Source organism: Chanodichthys erythropterus, chromosome 3 (genome assembly GCF_024489055.1).
Source record: "Chanodichthys erythropterus isolate Z2021 chromosome 3, ASM2448905v1, whole genome shotgun sequence".
Taxonomy (NCBI): Eukaryota; Metazoa; Chordata; class Actinopteri; order Cypriniformes; family Xenocyprididae; genus Chanodichthys; species Chanodichthys erythropterus.
In genome coordinates, this window is record NC_090223.1 from 18619188 (window position 1) to 18636614 (window position 17427).

At 38.2% G+C, this 17427-nt stretch overlaps 1 long non-coding RNA gene across 1 annotated transcript; it reads right to left on the minus strand.

Annotated features, from left to right (window-relative positions):
- Positions 1 to 775: 775 nt before the first annotated feature.
- Positions 776 to 17388, minus strand: LOC137013668 (uncharacterized). Its single transcript, XR_010893757.1, has 3 exons — positions 17273 to 17388; positions 6942 to 7110; positions 776 to 953 (listed from the first exon to the last, which is right to left on the minus strand). It is a non-coding gene; the product is annotated as an uncharacterized lncRNA (long non-coding RNA).
- Between the last annotated feature and the right edge of the window lie 39 nt (positions 17389 to 17427).

The window sequence follows — 17427 nt, forward strand, 5'->3', positions numbered from 1 at the left end:
CTGTAGAGCAGCTTTAAAGCTGTTTCAAAATCGACAGTTATTGAACTGAATTGAACCAACATTAAACTGACTCAAAGTGAAAAACGACACTATTGTCTACTGTAGAGCTGCTTATAGCTCAACTGAACTAATTTCATCATTGATAAACTTGACTGTGTTATGAAAGAGCAGTAGGATTATGAGCAGTAAGAAAATCATAAATGATTTCTCTTTAAGATCTTAAATGTCTCTCCTAGACAGCAATGAGATTAAATAGGAAAGCACATGGCGACTTCTTCTGAAAACTCCTGAAAGGCTCCTGAGTGACCTCTGAGCAATAAAATTTGACTCTGGGATGTAAGCGAGGAGGTAAAACATGGTGTCAGGCGTGGTACAGTAAATGATATGCCCTGGCAGGACAGCAGGTGTCTAGGTTTTATCTAAACAGAGCAGTTGTGCTCTCTTACTGAGAACCCGTCTTCCTAGTACCAAACACAAACACACACATAGCACTGGTGTCAAAGAACGCCCACTGATGACAATCTGACACGCACACTGATTTTTCACACGTATAATGACATCTGTCCATCTGTTAAGCACAATTCAAGAACAAATTTTCTCTGAATATAGGCTACTGGCCCGCGATATGGTTGAAAAAAATTGTGTGACATGGTGTGAATAAATCCAGGGCCTTTCTAGAGCTTATTTGGAGAATAAACATCGAATTGGAAGCTTTATTTTGAGGAGGAAAGGTGCTGCCCTGTCTTTTGTTTGACCTTCCTAGATGTGCTATAATATTTAAAGCAGTGGAAAGGCAGGAAAACAACGTCCCAGGAGAGGAGGCCCAGAGCAGGGGAGAGTGTCCGGGAGGCCCCTGGGGGTCTGGAGATGCTGGGATATGCTTATTCATGCAGGAGAAAGACATCACAGCAAAACGAAGAGCCTTTCATCCTCACCACAGCCATTCAATGCAGCTAATCGAATCAGACAGGGGAAAAAAAGAGAGAGTTAATGTTTTAAAACCAACTCAGAAAGGAGCTTTTCAGTAGATGTTTGTGTCCTTAATGTTTAACAGCTTTGCACAGGTGCACAAAACTATTTGCTGGTACAAGAATAAACAAATATGCCATAGAGTGTCACAGAAAACCGTGAAGAGCTTTCTCCAGTGTGACTTTCTCCAGTTGGCCTTATGACGTTTCTGAGAGTCAGAGGTTTATATCAGTCCAGCAGCTGATATGTTGTGTTTACATGTTCCCAGACAGCTGCAGTGAGAACTTCTGAGGTTCATGACATCAAATCTTTGAGTTTGGTAAGAGATGTGCAAGCAAACTAGATATCCACAATCAGAATGTGCAACGTGCATTAGCTAAAATCAAGCAAATATTTCATATTTTTCATTGTTAGTTTCAGTAATTTTAGCTTTTTTTTTTTTTACATGTCAATATAGTCCTTATTAATTTTTATTTCGGTCACACTTTGATAAGGGTTCAATTCTCACTATTAACAATGACTTTTGCTTCAATAGACCTCTAATTACTTCTTATTAATAGTTAGTAAGGTAGTTGTTAAGTTTAGGTACTGAGTAGGATTAAGGTATGTAGAATAAGGTCATGCAGAATAAGGCACTCTTATATATAAAGTGGAAAACCCAATATGGCGAATAAGCTCCGCCCTCCAATCGAAAGAGCCAATCGTTGATTAGTAAAGTCATCACATCACTGCAGCTGTCGTTATAAGCTACAGTTGCTATAGAAACAGGCAGTGACTGTGCATGCGCATTGAAACAAGCTTTAAGATACTGTTGTTGTCAGATTTCATTGGTGTTTTTAAAAATTAAATTTAATCGTAAGCTTAGTGAACAGTTTTGGCGAATTTGATGTTTCCCCATTCAAAAAGATAGGAGCTGTACTTGGATAACCAAGGGCATTTCAAAGATGGCTGCCGAGTGAAACGATTTATCTTAAAGGGACTTGAATGAGATTTGGAGATTAGAAAACTGGTGTGGATATTGAAATGACCCACTCTAGACATGCAGTAAAACAATGGAAGCTCTGGTTGGTTTTCAATCAGACCATAAATGTGTGGTTATTGGTGAGAAAAACCTGTAATATACACCAATCAGGCATAACATTATGACCAACTTCCAAAACAGCCCAGACCCGTCGAGGAATGGACTCCACTAGACTCCTGAAGGTGTGCTGTGGTATCTGACACCAAGATGTTAGCAGCAGATCCTTTAAGTCCTGTAAGTGGCACGGTTGGGCCTCTATGGATCGGACTTGTTTGTTCAACACATCCCACAGATGCTTGATTGGATTGAGATCTGGGGAATTTGGAGGCCAAGTCAACACCTCAAACTCTTTGTTGTGCTCCTCAAACCATTCCTGAACCATTTTTGCTTTGTGGCAGGAGCATTATCCTGCTGGAAGAGGCCACAGCCACCAGGGAATACCGTTTCCATGAAAGGTGCATGATCTGCAACAAAGCTTAGGTAGGTGGTTTGTGTCAAAGTAACATCCACATGGATGGCAGGCAGGGCCGGCGATTGCTATAGGAGAACTAGGCGGTTGCCTAGGGCGACAAATATGTTGGGGGCGCGGGCGCCCTCTAGGGTCGCCGTTACGTTACGTTAGGCAAGTGCGCAGTTGATGAAGAAAATGAAGCGGTCTAATAAACCCTCCGGTGCACGGAAAACGGAGAAAGGAAGAAGATAAAAGGAAAACCCAGTATAGAGGTAGCCTAAATCTTCTCATCTCAGCCATTAAGGTGTTAAATGAAATACATTTGCTTAGTATTGTGCATCATCACCTTGAACTAGTGGTTAAACGGATCGTTGTTGATCCGTGATCCGTTCGGATCAAGCCTCACGGTTCGGCAGGCCCGTCGCTAAGGGGGGGCATTAGGGGGCAGTGCCCCCCCAGATGACACAACGTGCCCCCCTAATAGTCATCCAGCAAACTTCCGATTGAGAGCAAAAACCTTATTTGTGGATCTGGCTATTTACATATTCCAGAACGAAATGTCTTCAGCAGCATTTAGCTCATAGGAAAACTCTCTCTACAACGGTGACTTTAAATAACACATTGTCTTCAGAAATATGAAATAGAAATTAGGCGGAGTGTGTGTGGTTCGGCGATGGACTTGAGACTATTTTCTCACTCAAACCATTGCCTACCTGCTGCTGCTTCTGATTGCTTGTAGAGGGAAAAACTGCACATAACTACTGGTCTAGGATCAGTTAATATTAGCATATTGGCGAAACATATTTGGCAAATGATCCAGTGCGCCTCTGTGTTTGCGCTCTGAAGAACGACAATACTTTAGAACGTTGGAGTGTTCAGCACTGTAGCTAATCACGAACAAATCTGTTGATTTCTAGAACGAATTATAATGAGGGAATATTTGCCACAAAATCCACTCGCCGCTCAAAACGAGTTTTTGTTCAGTGCTAACTTAAATACCTCTGACTTGTCATTGCGTTCCAGAAATCAAAAGATTTTGGTTAACAAAAAAATTATGTAAATTGTTATGTAATTATGCAGTCAGTTTAATTCATTGTTACAGAACTTCTTGAGATCGCAATGAACTAAGATGAGCGAGTTTTTTTAATGATTATAAAGAGAGCGCCTTTTGCGCACTCTCTGCCAAATTCCGTGTGCGTAATCTGTTAAAATGAACAGTGGTTTGTGAACGTAAACACTTTATTAACAAATAATAATTTATCAGCAGTGTTTATGTTGGGATATGTAGGTTGTGCTGTGACAAGTAAGTTAAAGCTATTTCGAGGAAATCTGTTTAAATATGTTTTTAAATGGAAATCGCATCTCCTTACCCTGGAGTTGGTTCACCCTCCGCCTGAGCATAAAATTCATATTTAACGCATTATTATACAAAACGGAACTCGAAACATAATTAGGCCGTATTTTTTAATTACTATCACTCGGAGACCTGTCGCCTTCAACTATTTTAATGGTGAGTGCACTCAAAAGTCTTAGTTACACTTAAATATGCTATAGATGTAGGCTAGCCTATTTATTGCTGTTTTGGTATGTATCATTTTTATTATTGTGCTGTTCGAGGAATTGAAAAGCTTTTGTGTCTCGTGTTTGCAAATTATATTGCCATAATGCAAAGGGGTTTCGTTTTTGTTGTAGTTTAATTAGGATCGAGTAACTTGTGTTTTTGTGGTAATATAGAACTTTATTTCATTATAGAAGTCTATTTCATTAATAATAAATACGGGACATTATTATTTTGGCGAACGTCTGTTTATCAGATTATAAAAATGTGTGCCCCCCTATGGAAACCGAATGCCCCCCCATTCTATATGTTCTGCCGACGGCCCTGCGGTTCGGGACGCGTGTGATTCACGGATCATTTGCAAGTTGGTTTCACCGCAATAGAGTGAACAGGTTATAATTTGAACGTGTTTTGTCTTGCTATTTCACACATTAAATAGATATAAAACCATTCCAGCGCTAGAAGAGGGAAAAAGAGGATTTAATTCGGTATCGCACGCAGGTCTATTATCGGTACGCGCAGACGCGAATACAAGGCTCGCGCGCACAGAGAGCGAGAAAGAGAGAGGCACGTTCCATATCAGATAGCTCTAAAACTCATAAATTAAAAACATCTAAATTAATTTGTCTTTCGCGTCCTCAATGCACTTGGATGGTCACATACACGCATTATGTCAGTCAAAATTATAAAATAATAAAGTATTCTCGAAAACACATTCGGTTATGTCTTAATTGAACGAGGTGAGAATTCGGAATTGGATGTGTATCTATCGGATGTGCGCGTGCATGGAGTCTTACTCTTAAAGTGACAGCAACCTATAAATACCTGCTATTGTCTGTCATGTAAATCAAACAACAAAACAGCTTTAACAAAGATTAATCTATATTACATTACATTTACACAGTGAACAGTTTCATTTTATATTTAATTATTACATTTCTGTACACGAAAATTAATACTACAGTTAGAACTCATTTTATTTGTAACTTTATGTTGTATTTATCTATGCTTGTAATTGGTGTTCAGTATTTGTCTTTTTTACAGTCTGTTCACTTGTCTTTAATAATGTATTAGTTAGGCTTGTAGTTTCTGCTGTGGTATCAGAGTAGTTAAAGTGGGCTAAGTAATAAATGCAAAGTTAAGTTACCCCCCCAACCCCTTATTATTATTATTATTTTTTTGCTGATCCGAAAATTGATCCGATCCGTGACTTCATAACCGTGATGTGATCCAAACAGTGAGTTTTGTGATCCATTGAACCACTACCTTGAACGTTTCATTGCTGTCACTAAGCTATCACTAGCTAGCTAGTTACTTTGCTAGTTTGCTATGTATTACTAGCAAACGTAACTTCACTGATAACCTACATGGATGTAAATGTCAAAAGACCAGTATTTCGGATAACGTATGCATGCTAGTTATGAAAAGTACAGTTGCTCTCTACCCTACATTCATTATAACTAGCAGGCTCATACACATACAGTAACCATTATGCTGATAGTGGTGTTACTTCGGTAAAGTTGGTTTTATATTTGCACATTCAGACTTCTGATAAATTCAGACTTTCCAATAAATGTGCTATAAATTAATGTTTGCGAATTTTAAGCAGCGACATGATATTGACAATCAACGATTGTCAACTTACAACATTTTTCACAGTTGATCAAAATAGGCAAGTATTGTTTTAATGACATTTTTACTTGAGAATGTCCACTGAATGTCCAATGAAGTGTGATTAACAAGGCTATTGAATACGGATCTCCGAATGTGCAAATATAAAACCAACTTTACCGAAGTCACATATAGCATTCCAGGCCCCAGTGAAACACAGACCACTGAGACCAGGGATACTCAGCCTGAAGCAAGTAAGACCCTTGAATACCGTTTATTCAACCACAATTTAAAACTTCAGTGACTTGTTTCCAAGTAAACATTGACATTCCTCATTAATTAATCTCAAACACTACTGGTCTATTATACTCTATATGCTGGTCTATAGTATGTCTTCCTTCTTCCTTAAGTTTATTACTTATTTTAGTAAATATCCTCGAACAGTCTTTGTAGCATTTGTGTGTGTGTGTGTGTTGGGGGGGGGGGGGGGGGGTGCTAGGGCAATCTCGCCTAGGGCAACCAAAGGGCTAGAGCCGGCCCTGATGGCAGGACTGAAGGTTTCCCAGCAGAACATTTCCCAAAGCATCACACTGCCTCCGCCGGCTTGCCTTCTTCCCATAGTTCATCCTGGTGCCATGTGTTCCCCAGGTAAGTGACACACACGCACCTGGCCATCCACGTGATGTAAAAGAAAATGTGATTCATCAGACCGATCCACCTTCTTCCATTGCTCTGTGGTCCAGTTCTGATGCTTTACTGTTGGTGCTTTCGGCGGTGGACAGGGGTCAGCATGGGCACCCTGACTGGTCTGTGGCTCCATATGCAACAAACTGTGATGCACTGTGTATTCTGACGCCTTTCTATCAGAACCAGCATTACCTTCTTGAGAAATTTGAGCTACAGGAGCTCATCTGTTGGATCGGATCACATGGGCCAGCCTTCGCTCCAAACGTGCATCAATGAGCCTCGGCCGCCCATGACCCTGTCACCGGTTCACCACTGTTCCTTCCTTGGAGCACTTTTGATAGATACTGACCACTGCGGGAACACCCCACAAGAGCTGCAGTCTTGGAGATGCTCTGACCCAGTCGTCTATTCATCACAATTTGGTCCTTGTCAAACACGTTTAAATCCTTACACTTGCCCATTTTTTCTGCTTTAACACATCAACTTTGAGGACAAAATGTTCACTTGCTGCCTAATATATCCACCCACTGATGAAGAGATAATCAGTGTTATTCACTTCACCTGGCAGTGCTCATAATGTTATGCCTAATCGGTGTATACTGGACTTAATGCTGATTGTCAAACGTCTTTCTATACATGTTCACCGTATGTTTTTAGTGACGTCTGTCTGTCCCAGGGTTCATGTGGTGCATCTGTGGTCATCCTGATGTCTCTGTGATTTCCAGCTCCTCTGAGGTCAGAATGTTGTCGCAAATTCAATTTGGAAATTTGGCGATGGGTGTTGAATATTTGAAGCGTTGCCACGGCGGTCTCCTGTAAACAGAATCAAAACAGGAAGAGTCCTTTGTCAGATGCTACATTACAGTCATATGAGGTATTCTCGAGTTAATCCCTCCTGTACGTCTCAAGACAGAGATGATCTGGGCAATTTAGACTACAAAGACTTTATGAATGATATGAGTTTCATTTACAGTAACCAGAGAGGTTCAGGCAGTGCTGTGCGTTGGCGTGATAGAGATTCAGAGCAGATCCAGGAAGGCCGCTCAGATTGGCTGACGGGAGATGTCACGGCGTGCATATATTCACTTTGTTTCCGTGGGAACAGCAGACAGCTCTTGTTGCTGAGTAAACCTCATCAGGGGAAGTGTATGACAGGATGCATGAGTGCATATGTGAGTGTGTGTGTGCCGACAGACAGCTGCTGTGAAAAAAATCATCATGAGACTTTCACCAACAGTCACTGCGATGCTCAAAAAGAGCAAACTAGAATGCTCACACTATTTCTGCAGTATGCATACTATTCTCAGTGTGTAAATGCATGTATGTATATGTAAATATAGTAAATACTATATGAAAAACTATGCATGTGCACTCAATGCACTCAAATTGAACAAATAAGAAGGAATATCAATATGATTTTTCATTGCAGTCTCATTTTGACCCATTTTTTGATCCAATATGATAAGAAAACATAAAAGGTTAATCTATTTTATGGTGTTTGCTAAAGGAAGTATCACTATTTCTAATAATTAAAACTTATATGTAGTGATTTTACCAAACCCGTAAACCTACACACACACACACACACATATATATATATATATATATATATATATATATATATATATATATATATATATATATATATATATATAATCAAGGTAGGAAAACTCTAGTTATTTACAATATTCACCTGGTGAATGACCAGCTAAAAAAAGCCACAAGCCACATCAACCACTCAGAGGACCCTAGCAGTAAACTAGTATGCCATTGTAAACCAAGCCCAGGTGTTTTTAACATCCAAACCTGTTCGCAGACATATTATTCTATGTAAATCCTGCTTACCATTGATCTTATCAGTCAGTCAGTCATTATCCTCACTGAAATGAAAACACGCTATATAGTGCAGATAACGTCAAAAATAGAACCTTCTGAAACAAATATCTGATTAATGTCCTTATTAAATAAAGAACGTATAGTCGCTTCTCTGTCTACTTGTTTCTATGTTCCAGCGCACACGTCTTTGAAATGACACATCAGTGTTTTTTTATGTATTTTGCATTTAGATGCACCTCGTGATTTTAAAAGTAAAAACGCATTCTGTGTGAATGGCCCCTGAATTAGCAACTGTGGTTTCATCCTTCCTGAAACAGCCTACAGGCAGCAACACATCAAAAATAGTTTTGTCTCATTTTGAAGGCTGCGTCCTCTGGAGGTCGCATTTGAAGGCTGCATACATCATCAAAGATTAAATCCAAAAGGTTCTAATTATTTTTGCTACGGTATTTTAAAGACTTTGAAGTATCAAAAGGTCATTCGGTTTAACCGTCCAAAGGCCAATACAGCAATTTCATTTGTGATTAAAATATCTTAAAATGTAATAAATGTATATATTTTTTATTCTGGCATGATTTTATAACATCAAATATCAACATAGTGCAAAATGGTATTAAAATTATGTGTAGAAGTCGTTGCTTTGTTATGAGAAAGAATGTCCGGAGAAATGAATTTCATTGATGTCATTCGGAGTAACCAATATAAAGGGACCATTTTGGATCAAGTCATGCGGTCAATATCATGTGACAGGATGTATCATGATTCAAACACCTGCACAGGACCACATGGTCGTGAAGCAAAGTAATTAACTCTCTCTTAACTATTTAAAAAATTAATGTTTTCACTTGCTCAAACATATGTCCCGAAACATCAGGTCATTCGGTACAACCACTATAAAACATGGAAAATGTTGTAATATTTTAAAAACTTGTACTAAATATAAAATGTTTGATTGTCCTTTAGCTAGCTGATATCAGCCTGTTAGCACTATTTGAAAATATCGGCATTCGGTATAACCAAAAGTGTCATTTGGTAAAACTGAAATTTTGGTTAAAATGAATGACTTTTTGGTGACAATTTTTGTCCATCGTGTAAAAAATGACAAAAGCAGTGTTAATTGATTATAAAAACCACATAATCTCATTGTTAAAACTTAATAAAACTTTTATTATTTCTCCATTATGTCTTTTTTTACACTTTTAAAAACCTTATTCGTCAATGACCCAATTTTTTTTACTTTGCGATCTAACGGTTAATTTTCTTAAATGAGCCTTCAAATGCGAACTCTGGAGGATGCCGCCTTCGAAATGAGATGCAGCTAATACAAGATCGACTTACTGTTTCTGCCATACAAAGATAGTCTATGCTATTATGCTATTCCGAAGTCAACAACAGTAGACTACTCTATGGATGTGTATGTGTATGTCTGTACACGGTTCTCCAGCATAAAAATACATATGGAAGCACACACAAATTGTGTAAAGTAGTATGTTTTAATGAGTCTATAGCCCAGGGTTGGGCAAACTCAGTCCGGGAGGCCCACTGTCCTAAATAGTTTGGCTCCAACCCTTATAAAACTCAACAGACTATAGCCTTCTAGTAATCCTAAAGACTTTGATAAGCTGATTCAGGTGTGCTTGATTAGAGTTGGAGCAAAACTCTCCAGGATCGAGTTTGCCCATCCCTGCTACAGCCTATTATAGCTACTGAATAAAATAAGCCTATCTACAATAACGGAGCCTATTTGCACTTGTGTAAATAGCATCTATTGCTATTTGCACTTAGCCGCTGCCTTATAATAATTTCTCTAACTTAATCTGCTATCTTAGATGCTTATTCGCATATTACAATGCATTCTGGGCCTGAAACCCCATTTGAAACAGCCTTGTATCCTACAATGCTGTCAGCTGGGCAGCTCCCTAGTTTATAAAATGGAGTTATAAAAAGTTCAGTGGGTGTGTTTTTGATATTAAACAATCAAAAATGACTTGTGTAAGAAATATTTAAACAGTACGTCAGTGGGAAGGACAAATGGGCATGGAATCGCTCAAGTAGATTTAGAGCTGTTCTTGCTCAGGTTGTGGATTCTTTGCACTATTTTTGGAGATGGATAAGTCAAGGACATCGCAGTCTGGCAAAATGACTCTTTGGTAAACACTCATTGTTCATCTGCTCGATCCTCCCCAAACAGCACCTAGTGAATGAATTTCCAGAGTTTCATTTGTGTAGCTTAGGCCAGGGTTCATCAAATCTTGTCCTGGAGGGCCAATGCCCTGCAGAGTTTAGCTCCAACTCTAATCAAACACACCTGAGCAAGCTTACCAAGGTCTTCAGGATCATTAGAAAAATCACAGGTAGGTTTGATCAGGGTTTGAGCTAAACTCTCTAGGACTGGATATGAGGAATCCTGGTGTAGCTAGCGTTGAGTTTTGTGATGTCATGATGACGGACAGGTCCTGAATGCTGACTGGTCAGTAAAGCGTTCCTTAGTTTACATGTCACAGCCAGATCATCTACATCACTTGGATTAATAAAATAGCCTAATGTTTGAATTAAATGTTTTCGTTAAGCCATTCTGAAGGTCTTGTGACTTCTGTCTTGTTGGTGCACTGCTGTCGGCACTAATGCAGACACGGCCCACAAGGAAATGCTAAAAATAGCTGAATAAAAGCAATCTTTTTTACTGGCTGCTCGAGCTGCCTTTGAAAGTAAAGGAAAAGATGATTCATCTGTTTGTCTTTCACTTCATTTATCTCAATGTGGGAATCCGACGGGTAAAACCAGCCCTCCGAAGCTGATTGTTGCAGTAATATCTCTGATAGAGAGAAAAATACAATCTGTGGCCTGAATCAGTGGCGTCTGGCAGATGCTAACAGTAGTGGTACTGATAGTGTATCTGTAACTTCACAGCCAGTAATAGTGTGTCTGATGCATTTGTACAGAATGGCATCTGGACAACAAGACATTATCAGACAAATATGCAATCAGGATCTCGTCATAAATTCCTCTTGTTTTTGAATATTTCTCCATTCTCAACTGCAAATTCTCGAGAATTTAAAGATACGTGACAGGAAGAGAAAACACTATGAACATTCACACTTAGACTGTAGACTGCATACAGTTACATACTGTTTATAAGAAAAAAATAGTTGTCTGTCAATATACAAGGACATACTGTAGAGTGCTTTTTGTTCTACTAAGAGCAGTGAACTTTTGAGTCCAGCCGAGCTGTCAGTGTTTAATGCAACAGCATGATCCAGTAACCCGATGGAGACCCTCTGTGCCGCTGACCTTTATAATCTGTCCTTTCAGTGCTTTATCAAACACAGAAAGTGTCAAAGCGCAGGAACACAAGAGCCACAAAACCACAAGAACAAAGTCATGACTATTTAAAGAGCAAAACAACAGGGTAGCGTTCACATTAGCGTCATAAAGACACACCTAAATTCACTCTTTTGATGTGTTGACTTCCTGTCCCGAATTTCAGCTTTTTATGCATCTTGTTTTTTTTGTGCTAAGCATGAATCAGATCTTCATCTCTTGTTACTGCACAAAACTCTAACTAAATAGAGATGCAATAGTAGAGATGCAGATGCATTTATGAGACAGTTTTATACACAACATACTTATAGGCCACATGCACACTGGCGCTAAATTCAGTTGTAAATTCACCTTTTTAGTGCTTAATCCTGTACTGTGCACACACAGTTCAATAATTTACAAACTGGATCGCTTTATGAGCCAAACCCGAACAACAAGCCCAAAGATGCTTAACATTAAAGAGGTGTGTGAACTCGCAAGTACAATGTCAGAAACAGTAATTTGCTCTGGTCCCCTTGATGTCACTTAAAAAGAGTGATCTGCCTTATAAACATATACAAAACACAATGCGCCTCTGTCAATGGTTTTTTGGTTAAAATTGCCAAACATAAATCATTGGTTGTTGTTTATAACTTATGTTCAGTTGAGTACACTTAGATGTTTTTAAGAATATCTTAAGTACTAAAGAAATTTTTTTAGTATATTAAGTACAAAATTAGAGTGTGAAAACAGAGCTCTTTAAGTACATTATGGAAGTGTACTGAAATAAAGTGTATTTTATTGCACCTTTTTTAACTTGGGGTGGTATATACGTTGGTATCTACAATTATTGCAGCTTATTAGAATACAATGTTACACAGGTCAAATGAAAACAATTAAAACAATTAAGTATTACACATGATATTCTTTCATGGCCTATGGCCCCAGTAAAAGAAGCCTCAGCCACCCCAAGTCTAGTTCTGCCACAAAGGTCTCCCTAAATAACATTCACACCACACTTTGAGCCGATGAGGAAAACTCACGGTCAAAGAGAGCATGTCGATGGAACATTTCATTCATGACCCACAGATGTTCTAATCCAGAGATTAGACGAGTCTGGTTCATTCATGAGGCTTGCAGCTACCCTGAGCTTGATAACCCCGGAAGTGGCTTTTTATAGCTCAAAAAGGAAATTAAACATGCCATCAGTGTGTGTTTTATAGCGAGCATCAGTTTTAAACCCATTTATGCGAAATCTCCGCCTAGAGGCAAACAAAGATGAGATATCTCTGTCAAATTGCAAAACAAAAGAAAAGAAAGGGAAAAAAGGGATAAAGATTACACCAAAAAATATTTCCAGAACACAAGATTCAGCAATTCTCTCACTATCTCAATCTCTTGAGGTCCAACAAATGAAATCTCTCTGCACCAAACTGAAGCTGCTTCAATGGAAACCACATCTGCCAAGCTAAAGTCTCCTGCATACAGGTGTTGGGCAGCTGCGTCCAGGTGACAGTCTGTCTAAATGATTCTGTCTATCATGCTGAAATTACAACATAATCTATAGCCAGAGCTTCCTGGAAAACAGAAACTGTTGACAACAGCTCCACTGAGACCCAAACACAGTCATAACACACCACCGTGAAGAAGCAATTAGACTGCTCATGTCTAAGACCCAGAATACACCTGTGAGGATGACTGACAAGGAAAACATCTGCTCGACCAAACCCTGAATATATATACTGCCTGCCCTTGATTGTGTTTATAGTGTGCAGTATCATGTTTCACGTGTAAAAAAAAACAGTATTTTTCACATAATTTACTTATCTGTATACCGCTGTTTCCACTGTCATAAAAACGGGCTGATGACTTCCTTGTTCTATGAAGTCCCTCCTTCAGAAATACGTAACGAGAATGCCAGCGGTTCCTGTGTTGTGATTTGACAGCTCTGAGCGCACAGTGCCCGGAAAAGTCACGCCTCTTACCATAACGTGGAGATGCACACGCTCAGTGTTATTGTAAACATGTCTTTAATTTTACCCTATCAATTTGAGCCGGAATCAGATCCGGTGACTGGACTGCGGGATGAAAATAACAGCGTTTCGACGACATGGCGACAAACACACTCTACAAACGCAACTCTTGTGTATTCCTGTGGGCGGAGGTTAGTCAAAAAACTGTTTTAGTGACGTCATTAAAGAAGGAAGTAGAGGGATGTAGTCCAAACTGGCCATTCAATGTAGAATATGTGAATATTTTACAGATTTTATTTATACTCTAACAACAACATTACACACTAACTAAAGTTTGAAACATGGGATCACAAAGAACGGGACCTTTAAGAATCTATGACTGGATCATTATTACAGTGATTATTACAGATTATATACAGTGTTTCTAGCATGTTATATGTTTAGCAACGCTTCTTTTAACCCTGGATTGAGTGTGTAGCTTTTCATTTCTTAAACAACCATCATGGCCATATTCCAGGATGACAATGTCAAGATTCATCAAGGTTAAAACTGTGAAAGAATGGTTCAGAGAGCATTAAGAATCAATTTCACACATGAATTGGCATTAAGTTTTTGGGATGTACTGGAGGAGACTTTACAGAGTGCTCACCTCTTGCATTGTCAATACAAGATCTTGACCAAAAATGTATGTACCTCTTGAAGAAAATAAAATCACAACATTTATTTCCATTGAGAGGTGCATAATTTTTTGCTCAAGATCTTGTATTGACAATGCAAGAGGTGAGCACTCTGTAAAGTCTCCTCCAGCACATCCCAAAAACTTCATGCCAATTCATGTGTGAAAATGATTCTTCATGCTCCCTTCCAACAATGGGATGGTACTAGTGTTGTCAAAAGTACAGACTTCGATACCAAGTCGGTATTGAATTTTAAAAATGTGACGCTTTGAGCGCTGTTGAGCGAATTAGTAAACACCTCTGATTGGCCATTGTGTTCACGTGTTCAACAGATATGTCTGCGATTGGCTTTAAAAAGGTCTAATATGTACCGTTTACATACTAATATGTACGCCTTTGGTGCCAATATGTAACTTTGAGGTACTAATATGCACTCTTTTGAAAATGTACCACCTCTGACAGCTTTTTTTCTGAAAGTGTATGAAAAGAAGCAAAAATCCAAGCAAAAAGAGGTGAAAATAAATTTAAATGTAAAGAAGGAAATTAAACAAGAGGAAGCAAAGAGAAAACACAATAGAAAAGAAGAGCATGCAGAGACAAAAATAAAAACAGAAAAAGAGAAACAAAAAGAACAAAATAGAACAAAAGAAATAAATAAATAAAGAAGAACCATTTTGTCTGTTTTAGATAAAAACAAAGCATTATAAAAAAAAAGAAAAAAGGGGAAAAGCTAAAAAGAAAAAACAGGCAAAAATGGAAAAACCACAGAAAAAGAATACAAAATCAGTGAAAAAAATTGATAAAAAAAGTGATGAATAAACAGCAAAAAAAGAGCAAAAAAAAAATAAAAACAAAAGAAAGTTAAAAAATATAACAAAAAAAATGAAACAAAATAATTAAAATAAAGATAATGATCAAAAAGAAATAAAAAGCAGAGATAAAACAACATGAAACTAAATGAAAAGAAAGACAAGAGAAAATAAATACAACAAAATGAAAGATAAATAAAAAAAAAGAAATTAAATAGGGGGGAAAAAAAGACAAATTCAAGGAACAAGTGAAGTAAAGTGGGAAAAACTGAATGCTAACAACAGAAACTCTTCTAAATTAGCATAACAAAACATTAATCACTACTAAATCTCCCACTTAACATTAATCTTGCACAAAAAAACATATAACACAATTTTTGAGTGTCATGGACAAAGTATGCTGGGAAATCCCAGCCCAGTTTCAGTTTACTTAAGTTTTTCTAAATTGAAAGAAATAAGTTAATAAAACTCAAAACAATTTAAGTTTAGTTTACTTAAAATATATCAGTTCTGTGAACTTGAAAGAACATTTACATTTACATTTATGCATTTGGCAGACGCTTTTATCCAAAGCGACTTACATTGCATTATACTACACATTTGTATCTGAGTATGTGCAATCCCTGGGATCGAACCCATGACCTTGGCACTGCTAGTGCCATGCTCTAACCACTGAGCTACAGGAAAGCAAACACTTTGACTGAACTAATTAGATTAATTTAAGTTTGCCCTACTCAAACCAATGAATTATTTTGAGCATTGGGGTTTACAGTGCATAAAAGAGTAAAACACAATACAGTTTAGATGATCCTTACAGTAACAGCTGCTCTCTGTGTGACCCTGCGCTCGTGTTGACCTCTGACCCTCTCTGCAGAAAACTCAACTTCATTACTGCATGTGCAACTGACTTCCGTGACAAGCAAGTTCGAGACCCTCTGTTCAGCTGTCAGACCTCGAAGGACGCAGGTGTTTATGACGGATGTGTGCGTTACAGATGTAAAATGTGGCCTGGAGCTTCCAATAGTCACTGTTAATCCTGCGCTAAGACGGAAGGATAGTGTGTTTGTACAAGCGTTTGGCACTACATTCCCATTAATGTAATTAAAGTCTGGAAACGCAGATGTCTCCACTCGCACGCTTATCGATTAGAGAGCCGGTACAGAAACTCCACACAAACAGACCTGCGATATCTACTAACTAGAATAGTTGGCCTGGCAATGAGTAGGTTTATGTTGGTCTGATAACAGATGGCTAAACATTAAACTTGCTTCGAAGAGCGGAAAATCTTGATTTGTGCCAAGTCATGCAGAAACTGATCTCACTACATGCAAAGGACCGACGATGATCTTACTAGAGGGTGTGTAATGTTATAAATAACATGTAATGGTATTGATAACCTATTTTACTTCCTTAATGAGACATGTTTGGGATATTCAGCAAACAGGAGTTGATTTTCCAAATTAAGAACAGATTGGATGGTGAAAAGTGGTTGTTTTGTACCAGGATGGGGTCGATATACTTCTCTCCTGAAGATATTCGACTACTGTTTAACACTATCCAATAGTCTGTTCAGCCTAGATGTCGTCAGTCTAAAATAAAATTGTTTTAGAAGTGAAGTAGTCATTACATTTGGGTGATGCATTGTTAACTGGGTCAGTTTTGATCTCATGTTGACTTAAATCTGATAAACAAGAGTTATTGTCATGTCAATGAATGTCTCTGTGATGCTTTCACAATACTGAACTAATAACTCAACCAATGGCGAGAATAATAGCTGTAAAGAAAAAAAATCCTTCCACAAACACCAAGAGCCAAATTTAGAAGGCTTTCTGCAGAAAAAGTATTGCGAGAACAAATTAAACACAAATAAACACTGGCATTGTGTTCATAAGGTGAGGAAACAAAAAAACGCGCCTCAGGTAGTTGTCTGTCTAGTTTAGTTTAGCTTGGCAGTTGACATGAAGTTTCCATTTGGACACTGAATCAAGTGTAGATTTTACTGGGTCAAATTGACACTACATGACAAAATGTCATGTCAAGAGTCACAATATGCTCCTTGTGACTCAGCGTTTGTGAGCGACATGGAGACAGTGGAAACATTTAACATTAGGTCATGGAGTTTTTTGGGATGATTTTGATGAAGTTCGGTTTGCAGAAACCATCTAAAATGGGTCAAAATAACCTGCAACAGCACAAAAGGACAAGTTCACGCATAATTTATAATTCTTACTCACCCTCATGTCATTCCCTTTCCATATTAGCTTATTTTTCTTTCGTAAATAATGTCAGAGCTTCTGTTTTTCACATAACCAAAGTAGATGGAAAGATTTTTGTTTAAAGGATTAGTTTCACTTCAGAATTAATTTTTCCTGATACTCACCCCCATGTCATCCAAGATGTTTATGTCTGTCTTTCTTCAGTCGAAAAGAAATTAAGATTTTTGAGGAAAACATTCCAGGATTTTTCTCCATGCAGTGGACTTCAATTGGGTTCAACGGGTTGAAGGTCCAAATGTCAGTTTCAGTGCAGCTTCAA